The sequence below is a fragment of the Pleurodeles waltl genome, chromosome 10 (assembly GCF_031143425.1).
Source record: "Pleurodeles waltl isolate 20211129_DDA chromosome 10, aPleWal1.hap1.20221129, whole genome shotgun sequence".
NCBI classification, from domain to species: domain Eukaryota; kingdom Metazoa; phylum Chordata; class Amphibia; order Caudata; family Salamandridae; genus Pleurodeles; species Pleurodeles waltl.
In genome coordinates this window covers 837,461,768-837,474,252 of record NC_090449.1, presented here as the reverse complement: position 1 = coordinate 837,474,252, position 12,485 = coordinate 837,461,768, and the positions used below count along the sequence as shown (strand labels likewise).

Below are 12,485 nucleotides of genomic sequence, written 5' to 3'. Positions count from 1 at the left end.
TTTCATCTCCAGCTAGGGTAACCTTAGATTGGCAGGCAGCAACTCTCCCTCTAAGACTCTGAGTGGTGAATTTTTTGGTTTGCATTTAGGATCCTGCTCTGTGATAAAATCTCTTTTTGATGCTGCTTGCATGGTACCTCCCATTTGGATGCTACAAAGTCATCCACTTCCAGAATTATTAACATTTCCTACTCTTTCACATGCAGTAGACTCCTTGAATGGAAACCCCGTGGTCGCACTCTCTGTGTGGTTAACATTGATTGGACAAGCATGGCCTTTTCTGAGTGATGAACGTAAAAAGCATAGAAGCCTCCTATGTGTACTGGAAATGGAAAATATTTACTTGCAGAGGGATTGTTTGGCAATACTACTGTTGCAGATAAAAGTTAAGCTTTATGGTATGAAGTAGTTAAGAGAATGTCATATTTAAATGTAAACTAGAAAGCCAAATCACTCCTAGGTATATCTTGGACTGAGAAGCAAGTAGGTTGTAGTTTTCAATGACTATGTCAGCAAAATATCAGCAAATATGGACATGGCTAATATCCATCCAAAGAGAATGTGGCAGTACCTCTCATCCAGAGCATATAGTAGCAAACAACAGGGGGGTATCATTGTCCTGCAAGTTGCATAAAGCAATGTGAATCCAATAACAATGGATAGACTTTGTTAGGATTTTAAAGAGCACTATGCAAGGTCATTTTTCGATCCTACACTAAAATCCCTTTTAGAAAAAATGCACAATGTGCTTTGGAATCACATTGGGCTAGGTGTATTGGCCAAAACATGATAAGATATAAATTCAACACAACATCTCCAATCACTATTTCTCTACATGTATAGCTCTTATTTTGCTCCTTTAGGGTTTCTCTCACCTTCTCTCTCAATCTCTGTCCCACTGCCTCTATCAACCTTTTCCCCACTATTCCTTTCTGTTTGCTGTTGCATCTATCTTCCCATTCCTGTATCTACTGCTCTCTCTATCTCTTGATTTTTCTATTCATTCACCTTTCTTTTACTCAATCTTCTCTCCTTTTCTAGAACCTCTTCTAACTTTTTTTGTATTTCTCAATATTTTTTATTCTCTCTCTAGCCCTTTTCTCCATAGACCATGTATGGCAATTGAAACTTTCTCTTAGCTGTGCATGGCCATTAGCAGTACCTGCCACCTTCTTTGACCACTTTGCTTTTCGCTGTTCCCCAGTTCCAGAGGTAAAATATAGAGAGTTGAACTCTAGTCGTATTCCCAAAGCTCTGATTTGTGGGGTGGATGTTGCAGGTCCCAATAACAACAAGCTTTGTAACTTTCATCTTCTCACCACAGGAGGCGTATCAGAACTAATTGGACACATTAAGTCAAGAGCCCCATCCGATCCTTGCCTGCCAAAAATCTTTCAGGAGATAGCTACTCCATTTACTATTTTACTAAATACTATTTTTAACTCTGGGCATTTTTCTTCTGAGTGGAAAAAGGCATCCATTCTTCCTCTGCTTAAAAAAACAATCCCTTAACCCAAATGAAGTAAAAAACTATCACCCGATCTCTCACCTGCCATTTGCAGTGAAAATCCTTGAAAAAGACATGAATACTGCACTTTCAGAGTTTTTAGATAAAAATGAAATCTTAAATTGTGAGCAATTTGACTTTACATCAAGCCACAGTACTGAGTAGGCTCTTGTAGCAGCTACCAAAGAGTTAAAAAGCATCATGGACAACAGAGAGACGGCTGTGGTGATCCAGTTGGACTTATCAGCAGCCTTCAACACCATGAGCCATTCTGTCATGTTAGAGCGATTAATGGAGATTGGGACTGACTCTCAATCTCCTATGCTCATTTTTCACGAAGAAAGGTCAGTCTGTCGCATTTGGGGAATTTATTTCACAACCTTTCTCCTTGCCTTGTGCTCTCCCTCAGGGGTCATTACTGAGTCCTACAGCTATCATCATATATGTAGCCCTTTTAGCCAGGTTGATCCACTCTTTCGGTTTCTCGTCAGTTGCTTATGCTGCCGACACTCAAATTGTAGTGTTGATCTCCAGTGACAGTTGAGTTTGCACGTTTGCAACTCTAGAAGTGATTAGTAATCTGCTGAACAACAGCGATTGGGACTTCATGACTCCACAAGAATTTGTTCTAGACCTCGCCCACCTGGCTCTGACCAGGATTTTTTTTTAATTTGATAAGAATTTCTATTTACAGATTCCGGGTACCTCAATGGGGAGCACTTTCGCACCGAGTCTGGCCTGCTTATATATGGACCACTTCGAGAAAGAGATGGTGCTCACAGAAGACAATCCTTTCTTCGATAACATCAAAATATGTAAAAGATATATCGACGATATCTTTCTCATCTGGAAAGGCTCGAAGGAGGAAGCTACCACCTTTGTCACATGGATAAATGCCCTGAATCCATTCCTAAGATTCACATCAACCCTGGGGGACCCGGCCATCTCATTCCTCGATCTTCTTATAACCAAAAAGAATGTCTCCCTCAAAACTGAGGTGTATTATAAACCAACGGATAGAAATAACTTACTGCAATTTCGCAGCTTCCACCCACGTTCCCTTAGAGAGAACCTACCAGTGGGACAAGTTCTACGTCTCCGACGTAACTGTACAGAACTTAGAGATTATAAGAAACATGCCCAGCTGCTTACCAACATACTCCGAACAAGAGGATACCCAGATTACCTCCTGAGGAGAGCCGAGAAACATGCTCGCTTCAGTCACAGAGAGATACTATTACAACCCACCACCAGAAGCAGTAAGGAAGATACTCTAATTTGTGTTACTACATTTAATCTCATGTCTAACATTATCAAAAAGATAATAAATGAGGATTGGAAAATTCTCACCTCTGGAGGACTCCCTTTCCAGTTACCCATGAATGCCTACAGAAAGGCCAAGAGTATTTGTGACATGATTGTCCACACTCGTCCGCGGGGCAGTCCCGTTAGAAACAAACAAGGAACACTTTGGGATTTACCACCTCCAAAAGGACTTTTCCCGTGTGGTAACTGTAGCGTGTGTGCATTCACTAAGAAAACCCTTACAGTGGATCTGGGTCTACAAACACCTTGGGATCTGAGGCAGATGACCAACTGCAACAGTAAGAATGTGGTCTATATGATAACATGCCCATGCGGTCTGAGATACATCGGGATGACAACCAGAAGAGTAGGCACACGCATCTGTAAACACAGAAGCACTATTCGCTGCAAAAGAGATGCCACGAGACTAACAGAGCACTACGTCACCAATAACCACCATCCCAACCATATGGAGTGAGTGGTCATAGACCAACTCAAACCCACAGTAACAAATTTAAAACAAAAGTTACTACTCTACGAGCAAAGATGGGTATGGAGACTGCATACCAACACTTTTGGACTCAATGACAACATTCAGTGGTCTGCCCTGGGCTAATGGCTTTACCATATTATCGTCCGGACAAGGAAGACTCATAACCCGTTATATTCTTTTTTCTAGTGTGAATACCATTGTTTCACAACCAGTCCCCATTTTTCTATGTCCTTTTATAGCAGATATCCTCTGTGATGTTCCATCTTTAGTTTAGTCCCAGCAGCCACCCTTCTATCTTCCTTTGCTTGTATCCACTTTCTTCCCCTTTTTCTTCCCTTCTTCCTCCCTTCAAAAAACCCACTCCCCCACCACTCACTTCCCCCTCTTTTCTTCTTCTTTTTTCCTTCTTCTTTTCTCCTCTTTCCTTTTTTCTTTTCCCTTTTTCTTCTTCCCTTGTTTCTCTGCTCCTCTTTACTTTCCCCCTCCCCCTCCTTTCTTTCTCTCTCCCCTGTCCCCCCTCCTTTTGCCCCCCTCCCCCTCCTATCTTTTTTTCTCTTCCCCCTTAGATGCTCCTTTTCCCCTTCCCCCCTCCTGTTTGTCTTCTCTTTTCTTCTCTCTCTCCCCCCTCTCCCCTACACGTACACCCTCACCCCCCCTTCCTCCTCTTGCGGGCTTTTTTCATTTCACAGCTCCATGGGGACTACATCTCCTGTCGTCCCATGGAGCTCTTTGACGCGCCGCGACCGACGCGGCGCGTCTTTTCTGTGAGGGCTCCTGCACATACGGAGCCACGCTCCCACGGGACTACAACTCCTGTCGTCCGGGGGAGCCTGTTGACGGCCGCGAACCTCGCGACGCGTCATCCGCATGCGCCCTCCTGTGTCTCAGACACGGGACGCAGCTGTGGCGCTCCCATTCTAGTGATCCCGGCACCCCCAGGTTCACTACAGACGCGCCTTTCGGGTACGGCGCTTTCCCTGACCATGGCTCCCTTTCCTTGACGTACTTCCGGGAGCGCTGAATACCTTTCTTGGACGCCGGACACCGCCGGCCCAGCATGCAATACGTTTCCTTCTTCACCAGTTACCTCAAATACCGGGCCCACCTACAACTCGATAGCAGAGCGGTTGGGCATCGGCATGTAGGTACTCCCACCCGGTATTCCCTTTAGAGTGGTAAGTCTTTATTCACGCCACTGCCTGCTTTTTGGTTTCCAACTGTCTTCTGGCAGGAGGTTGAATCCTCCCCCCATCCCCGGTTCTGTGGCATCCCCCACTGTACACCACCAATGGAGCTACTATCTTGATACTGCTGGGCTTGTCCCAGCCCTTTTCTTCCCTTTTTTCTCTTCCCTTTTTTCTCCTTTTCTGTCTGTTTTCCCTTTTCTTGTTTTTCGCCCTCTCCCCCCTCCTCTTTATCTGACGCTCCTGGCTCCCTTTTTCTTTCCTCCCCTTCCCCCCAAGAGTGTGACTACAAGGGAAACCCCCCCACCCCCGGACTGACCCAGACCTGAGGCTAATCACCCCTATTTCTAGGGTAAGTCACCACTGCATGTGTTTTTGAGTGTTTTTATCTTTAAACTTGTGTGTCACCACTGTGTGTGCTGTGTTGTGTGCTGTGGCGTGCCACCTTGTTTTATTTGATTGTAATTATTAGTTTCTCAATCTTCCGCACAGACCTACCCAAATAATGAACCAACTGTTCAGGTAGGCCTTCATACCTCCTTTATTTCACTTAGTGAGCACACCCATTAGCAGCTGTGCACTAGGGATCCTAGACCCTGACGAATGCCCCTGACCTTCCAGCACATAGAGAGGGCAGAAACATGTTGGTCATGATTATTTTTTAGACTCTAAGAGACATAATACTCGATTGAGTCTCTCCCCCATTTTTATCCTTACCTGCATGCACCTTTATTAAATTTAATCGAGTGAAATAGGTGACACGCATGGTAATTTTATTCTAACCCTATCTGGATCCCTGAGACTTATCCAGTAAGATTCATTTCAGCACTTCCTCCTGTTCTTTTAACAAAGAGGTTGAGTCCGCCCAGGTAGTACCATCTTACCTGGGTGGGGCTAGGTGGTCAAATGATGAAGCATGACACTATTATGTGTGTGAGACCACCTAGTCCGTAAAAGGAACTCCCCTTTGCTGAATGCAACCACCCTGATAGAGACACTCCTCACACATTTCCCACAGCACGAACCCCCACCTAGCCGGTATCAATAATTGAGGGCATACTGATCAAGTTCCACCCTCTACCTTTACCACCCCACACCTTCAGTGGTTGACGGATATGTAGATTTAGTTTGGGAGTATGTGTGGGATGGTATCACTCCCATAACTCTCTTTTTGTGTTTCATAGTTGAGTTTGCACACCATGTTAATAGCTGTGTGTGTGCAGATGTTAATTGTATAAGTATCAACAGCCGCAAGTTTAATTCTGAGAAAACTGAGGTTCTTCTGTTTGTCAAGACACTTCTTTGTGGGGCCAATCCTGGTGGCCTCAGACTTTGGACCTCCCTCCCACTCCAATATCGAAAGTCAGGAATTTGGGGGTGATTTTTGATTTCTAACTCTCTTTTATCGATCAGATTAATAAACTTAATTCATTCTGTTTCTTGAGAATTGTGAGTAAAATCCTCCCATTTATTCCGTTTGACTTACAGAAATCAGCCGTCACTGCAATAATCTTGTCCAGGCTAGATTATTTTAATGTCATGTCTTTGGACATCCATCAATGTTCACTCAAGAAGCTTCAGATACTGCAGAAAGCAGCAGCTCGCCTCCTCAAGAGAATTCATATGTTTGTCAGTTTTTCAGTGCAAAAATAGTGCTCCACAAGCTTTCAGTCAAGAAAGGGTGGCTTTTGAGGCTTAGCGCATAAAGCTCTACATGGCATAGGCCCTGAGGAAGAAATTCACATGAAACATACCAAGAAGATCTTTGTGTTCAGCAGACTTTAAGACAGTCATTGTTCCCAAAATCAATAAAATGTAATGGAGTGGTAGGTGCTTTGTCTACTCCAACTCCCAAATCTGAAAACTTCTGCCTTGGCATTTCAAATATTAGCCAAATCTGACCTGCTTTAGGAAACATCTTAAAACCAGGCTGTTTTCACTTCCCCTCTCATATTTATAAAGTTTTTGTTGCCTCAATACAATACAGTGCAGATACCAGTGCCAGTGGCATTCACACACTTTACAAATATCATATCAGTCCTAGAAGCTGACCATCCTGGGGGCCTCAGACTGGGGAACTCCCGAAAAGCTCAAGGTACAAAGACATTAGTGCAATGTGGACAACTTGTTCCTGCAGCTTGTTGTAAATTCTGGTTGGAGAGGACATCAGGCTGCATGGATTTGGTAGGTTTTAACTTTTTTAGGGAAGACGACAACTCTTTGATATCCACTACACTATTGTCACAGTACGAAGTACTTGAACAGGTCATTTACAGTAAAGGAAAAAAATGTTTCTCATAAAAACACCAAAAACATTTTATTTTCCAAAAACATAGTCGGCATGCAAGGGAAATGCTTCTTATGAGTCCTGAGTTTTTTTTTTTTTCTTACTGTATTGTGCAGCATGCTGTGCACACTGACATTACACAGCAAAACAAAAGTGAAAGCAGACTGCGCTAATGAAATATGCAGGAATCTATAAATGTTCTACAATACAGTGTGCCTACACTTCTCCTGTAAAAGTAGTACCCCTCTTCTTTGACTGAGCTATCACCCGTGAAAGGAAAGGCTCCTTAAGTCCCCTAAGACACAAGGAAACAAAGATGTTTTTTCTTGCAGATTCACCAATTCAGGAGATGTGGGTAGCTGCAGTATTTAGGCCAGGGCTTGGGCGGCAGGCAGGGAAACCTGCCAGGCTCAGACATTTCTGAAAACAAGGCACCTAGGGTAGTCTGAGGTGGTGCAGCTTCCATGGATCCTAAAACCTTTTCTTACAGAGAATGCCCTGCAAACACCAAACTTTGGCTAAATCACAGATTTTCCTCATACTTCTAGGAAGGAAGATTCCGGAATCTGTGATGATCCATTAAATTCCTACCACCCAGCATCCCGCATGTCTCCCAATAAAAACACTTCCCTAAATATTCACCAAATATTATGCATTTAGTACATTTATTACATAGTGTTGGAGGTGGCACGTTCTTGTTGGCTGAGGTGAAGCCCTTGTCAGACAGAGCCTGTAACTCCCATCAGGGGTGTGTGATTACACTCACCGTATAACCTGCAGTCACCCTTGGGTAGCTTGGCACACAGCAGTTAGACTTATCACAGAGGCAATGTGTAATGCAATGACACAGCACTTCCACATAACAAGTACACTGCGTGTTACAAAAGAGACTTCACACGAGGTGTATGCAAACACAATTTGTATTCAACACACATTATTAACACAGAATGATCATCATGTAAATCTGGGCATAAATCACATTTAGAAATAGTACTTGCAATAATAGTCCCAACTGTGTTAAACACAATAGCCAGTATGCACATATGAGAAAAGTAACACTTTCCCTCCCGGTACCCTCATGCGGTGGCAAATGAACAAGTTACTTACCTTCAGTAACGCCTTTTCTGGTGGATACACTTGCTACCTGTGGATTCCTCACCTAATGAACAATGTGCCAGCATTCAACGGAAATTTTCTACCCAGCTCTGCATGTCGACGAGGTCCTCGCCGGCGTGCTGGCGTCAGTTTTCACCATTTTTTACGTGCCTTCAAGGCGAACAGGTGACTACCGACAATACATACTTGACATGAATACATCAATCAAATATAAAACATAACCTTTAATCAAATATAAACAGCAAAATATCAAATATATATATATGTATATATATATATATATATATATATATATATATATATATATACATATATATACATATATATATATAAAACCACATATATGTACATATATATACATATACCATCAAACATATATACACATCCTTATATAGATATACACCCTAGGATATCTTTGTAAGACCAACCAGGCAACGGGGAGGCGGGTGGGACTCCGTGAGGAATCCACAGGTAGCTAGTGTATCCACCAGAAAAGGCGTTACCGAATGTAAGTAACTTGTTCTTCTGATGGATACAACTACCTGTGGATTCCTCACCTAATGAACAGAGTCCCAAAGAAGTACCGCACTCGGTGGCGGGTGCCTGAATGGTCACACCAAGAAATCCTGCAGCATGGACCATGCAAAATGGCCATCCCTCCTAACCTCTGAGTCCAAGCAATAATGCTTTGCAAAAGTGTGGGGGGAAGCTCAAGTTGCGGCCTTACAAATATCATCCATAGGAACACCTCTAGCCAAAGCCGAAGAGGCCGACTTAGCCCTGGTGGAATGAGCTCTTATTCCAACAGGAGGAACCTTCTTTGCCAAAGAATAACACATTTTTTTGCAAAGAATGACCCACCTGGACAGTGTTCTTTTGTGGACAGCCTTGCCTTTCCTCTTCCCCACGTAGCCGATGAAGAGCTGATCTTCCACTCTCTCAGTGTAGAAGCTTAAAGCTCTTTTTGGGTCAAGCTGATGGAGTCTCTCCTCCTCTTTTGATGGATGGGGAGGAGGGTAAAAGGATGAGAGCGTTATAGACTGCCCTAAATGGAAAGGTGTAACAACCTTCGGTAGGAAAGCCGCCCTGGTCCTCATCACCGCCTTGTCCGCATGAAAAGAAGTGAAAGGGGGCTTAACGCTAAGCGCTTGAAGTTCACTCACTCACCTAGCTGATGTGATGGCTATGAGAAAAACAGTTTTTAACTCCAAAAACCTTCATGGACATGAATGTAAAGGTTCAAACGGTGAACCCATCAGGAATGTGAGAACTAAATTAAAATCCCATTGAGGCATCATAAAAGGAGAGGGAGGAAACGTATTAGTAAGACCCTTTAAGAACCTTATAACTATAGGGGATTTAAACAAAGAGGGTTGATCAGGAAGGCACAGAAAGACCGACAGTGCTGACAAATAGCCCTTAACAGTCGCAATTGCACAACCCCTCCGCGCCACGGATAACGCAAACAGTAAAATGTCCGACAAATGGGCACATAAGGGATCAATTTGGTTCTCTCCACACCAAGCCACAAATTTTGCCCATCTGCCCGCATAGATTGATTTGGTGGAGTGTCGCCTGGCCAATACAATAACGTCCACCACTTCTGGCGGGAGAGAAAAGGAACTCAGGTTGCCCCGTTCAATCTCCAGGCATGAAGGTGCAGGATCTGGAGATGAGGGTGTAGAACCTACCCCTGCGACTGCGAGAGGAGGTCTGCCCTGTGAGGGAGACAGAACGGAGGGCACAATGAGAGTTGGAGAAGGTCTGAATACTACACCCTTCTTGGCCTATCCGGAGCTATCATGATGACTTGGGCCTGGTCTTGGCGAATCTTCCTCAGAACCCTAGGAATCAAAGGTATGGGGGGAAATGCGTAAAGCAACTGGCTGTACCAGGACATCTGAAACGCGTCCCACAATGCTCCTTGCACCAGATACTGGGGGCTGCAGAACGACGGACAGTGTGCGTTCTCCAGAGTGGCAAAGAGGTCTACCTGAGGAAATCCCCACATCCGGAAGATGTAAAGGATCAGGTCTGGATGGAGGCGCCACTCGTGATCGGCTGAGAAGTGCCAACTGAGACTATCCGCACGTACGTTCAGAACCCCGGCCAGATGGTTTGCTACCAGGCAAACCAGACAGTCCTGTGCCCAGGATCAGAGCCGCAGAGCCTCTCTGCAGAGAAGGTACGACCCTACCCCTCCCTGCTTGTTGATGTACCACATTGCGGTAGTGTTGTCCGTCAGAACTTGGACCGACTGAACGCGAAGGGAGGGAAGGAAGGCCTTGAGAGCCAAACATATCGCCCGCAATTCCAACAGATTGATATGAAACATCTGTTCCACTGGAGACCAACGAGCTTTGACCTCCAGGTCCCCCAGATGAGCTCCCCACCCTAGAGTGGAAGCATCTGTTATCACCATGGCCACTAGAGGAGGCAGTGAAAACGGCCTTCTTTGGGAAAGGTTGCCATCCACAGCCCACCATCGTAGATCTTCTGCAGTGTCTCTGGAGATCGTTTTCGACTCCTCGAGATCCCCTTTGTGTTGAAACCACTGCCTGCGAAGGCACCACTGAAGAGTCCTCATGTGCCAGTGTGCATGAGTGACCAACAGAATGCATGAAGCGAACAGACCGAGCAGACAAAGGACCTTGAGGACTGGAACGACCACTCCACTTTGAAACATTGGAATCAACGCCTGAATGTCCTGAATCCGCTGAGGCGGAGGAAAGGCCCGATTCAATGTTGTGTCCAGCACTGCCCCTATGAACAGGAGGCGTTGAGAGGGCTCCAGGTGAGATTTGGGCACGTTTACATAAAAAACCAGGTCGAACAACAACTGGGTTGTCATCTGCAGGTGATGCAGCACGAGCTCCGGAGACTTGGCTTTGATCAACCAATCGTCCAGGTAAGGGAATACCGCTATCCCCTTCCTCCTGAGATTTGCTGCAACCACCACCATCACCTTTGTGAAGACTCGAGGCGCGGAAGTAAGACCAAAAGGAAGGACCACAAACCGGAGATACTTCTTGTGCGACTTGAGAATAGGCATATGGAAGTAAGCATCCTGCAAGTCGACAGACACCATCCAATCTTCTTCATTCAATGCCAAAAGCACCTGCGCTAGGGTCAGCATTTTGAACTTCTGCTTCAGGAACCAGTTCAAAACCCTCAGGTCCAGGATAGGCCTCAACTGACCATCCTTCTTGGGGATCAGGAAATATCTGGATTAACAACCCTGACCCCTTCCCTGCTCTGGAACAAACTCCACTGCACCTTTCGACAAAAGGACTAGAACTTCCTGTTGCAACAACTGGAGATGATCTTCTGTGCAAAAGGAAGGACGGGGAGGGCTGGCAGGGAGAAACTCCCGAAAGGGAAGTGCATAACCTTTCTCCACAATATTGATGACCCAGGAATCCGATGTGATCAACTTCCACATGCGGAGAAAATGAAACAACCTTCCCCCTACAGGAGAAGTATGGGATGCAGTGGAAGGAGGACTAAGGCTGTTTTCCCTATTGCACCCTCCGGAGGAAGAGGAAGAGGGAGGGTGCTGCTGGGTGGCTCCTCTGGTTCGAACTCTACCCAGCCCTCTATATTACCTATAGGGAAGAGTAGAAGGTTGTTGGCCTGCTGGCTGGGGTCTCCCCCGAAAGAAAGAGCCTCATCCAAACCCCCTGAATCTTCTAAAATGATCTGAACGGGGTGGTGGTAGAAGCCTGCAAGCCTAGGGACTTGGCGGTAACCCTGCTCTCCTTGAAGCGCTCTAAGGCAGAGTCAGCTTTAGAACCAAATAGCTTGTCCCCATCAAACGGCAAGTCTAAAAGGGTCGTTTGCACATCCAATGAAAATCCAGACGATCTCAACCAAGCATGTCTCCTGGTTGCAATGGACGTGCCCATTGCCCTGGCCACCGAATCTGCTGTATCCAGCCCCGACTGAATGACCTGAGTCGCTGGCGCATCAGTCAGAAGACCCTGCATGTCCTGGGGCAAATCAGGCAGCTCAGCCTTGGCGGCGTCCATCAGGCCATGGATATACCTGCCCAAGACACAAGTAGCATTAGCAGACTTCAGGGCCATACTGCACGATGAAAAAACCTTCTTGGCAGAGTGCTCCATCCTTTTTGATTCCCTGTCCAACGGGCCCCAGGGAAGGATCCAGGAGCTGAGCGTGAGGAGCAGGAGGCCTGAACCACCAGACTCTCCGGTGTCAGATGCCTAGAGAGGAAACCTGGGTCCCCAGGAGCCACTCTGCATCTCCTCGCCACTGATCTGCTAACAGCAGTCGAAGACACTGGTTTTCTCCAAACCTCCAGGATAGTTTCTGTGAGAGCCTCATTAAAAGGAAGGAGTGGCTCCGCAGCAGCCGAAGCAGGATGTAACACTTCTGTGAGGATGTTCGTTTTCACCTCAGCTGCGGGTAGCAGGAGATCTAGGAAGTACGCTGCCTTCCTCACCACTGAGTGGAACAAGGCAGCCTCTTCAGTAAACTCCCCAGGAGAAGCCAAATCCCACTCTGGGGAAGTATTGAGACCGCTTGCAGAGTCCAAACCCTGAAAGTCCCCCAGGGGCTCTGCGATCTCTCCTT

The 12,485-nt window shown here is 45.8% G+C and overlaps 1 protein-coding gene across 2 annotated transcripts in view; it reads right to left on the bottom strand.

Moving 5' to 3' along the window:
* CNTNAP2 (contactin associated protein 2) overlaps positions 1 to 12,485 on the bottom strand; it is a 2,759,350-nt gene that overhangs the window by 331,004 nt on the left and 2,415,861 nt on the right. The window lies entirely within an intron of this gene.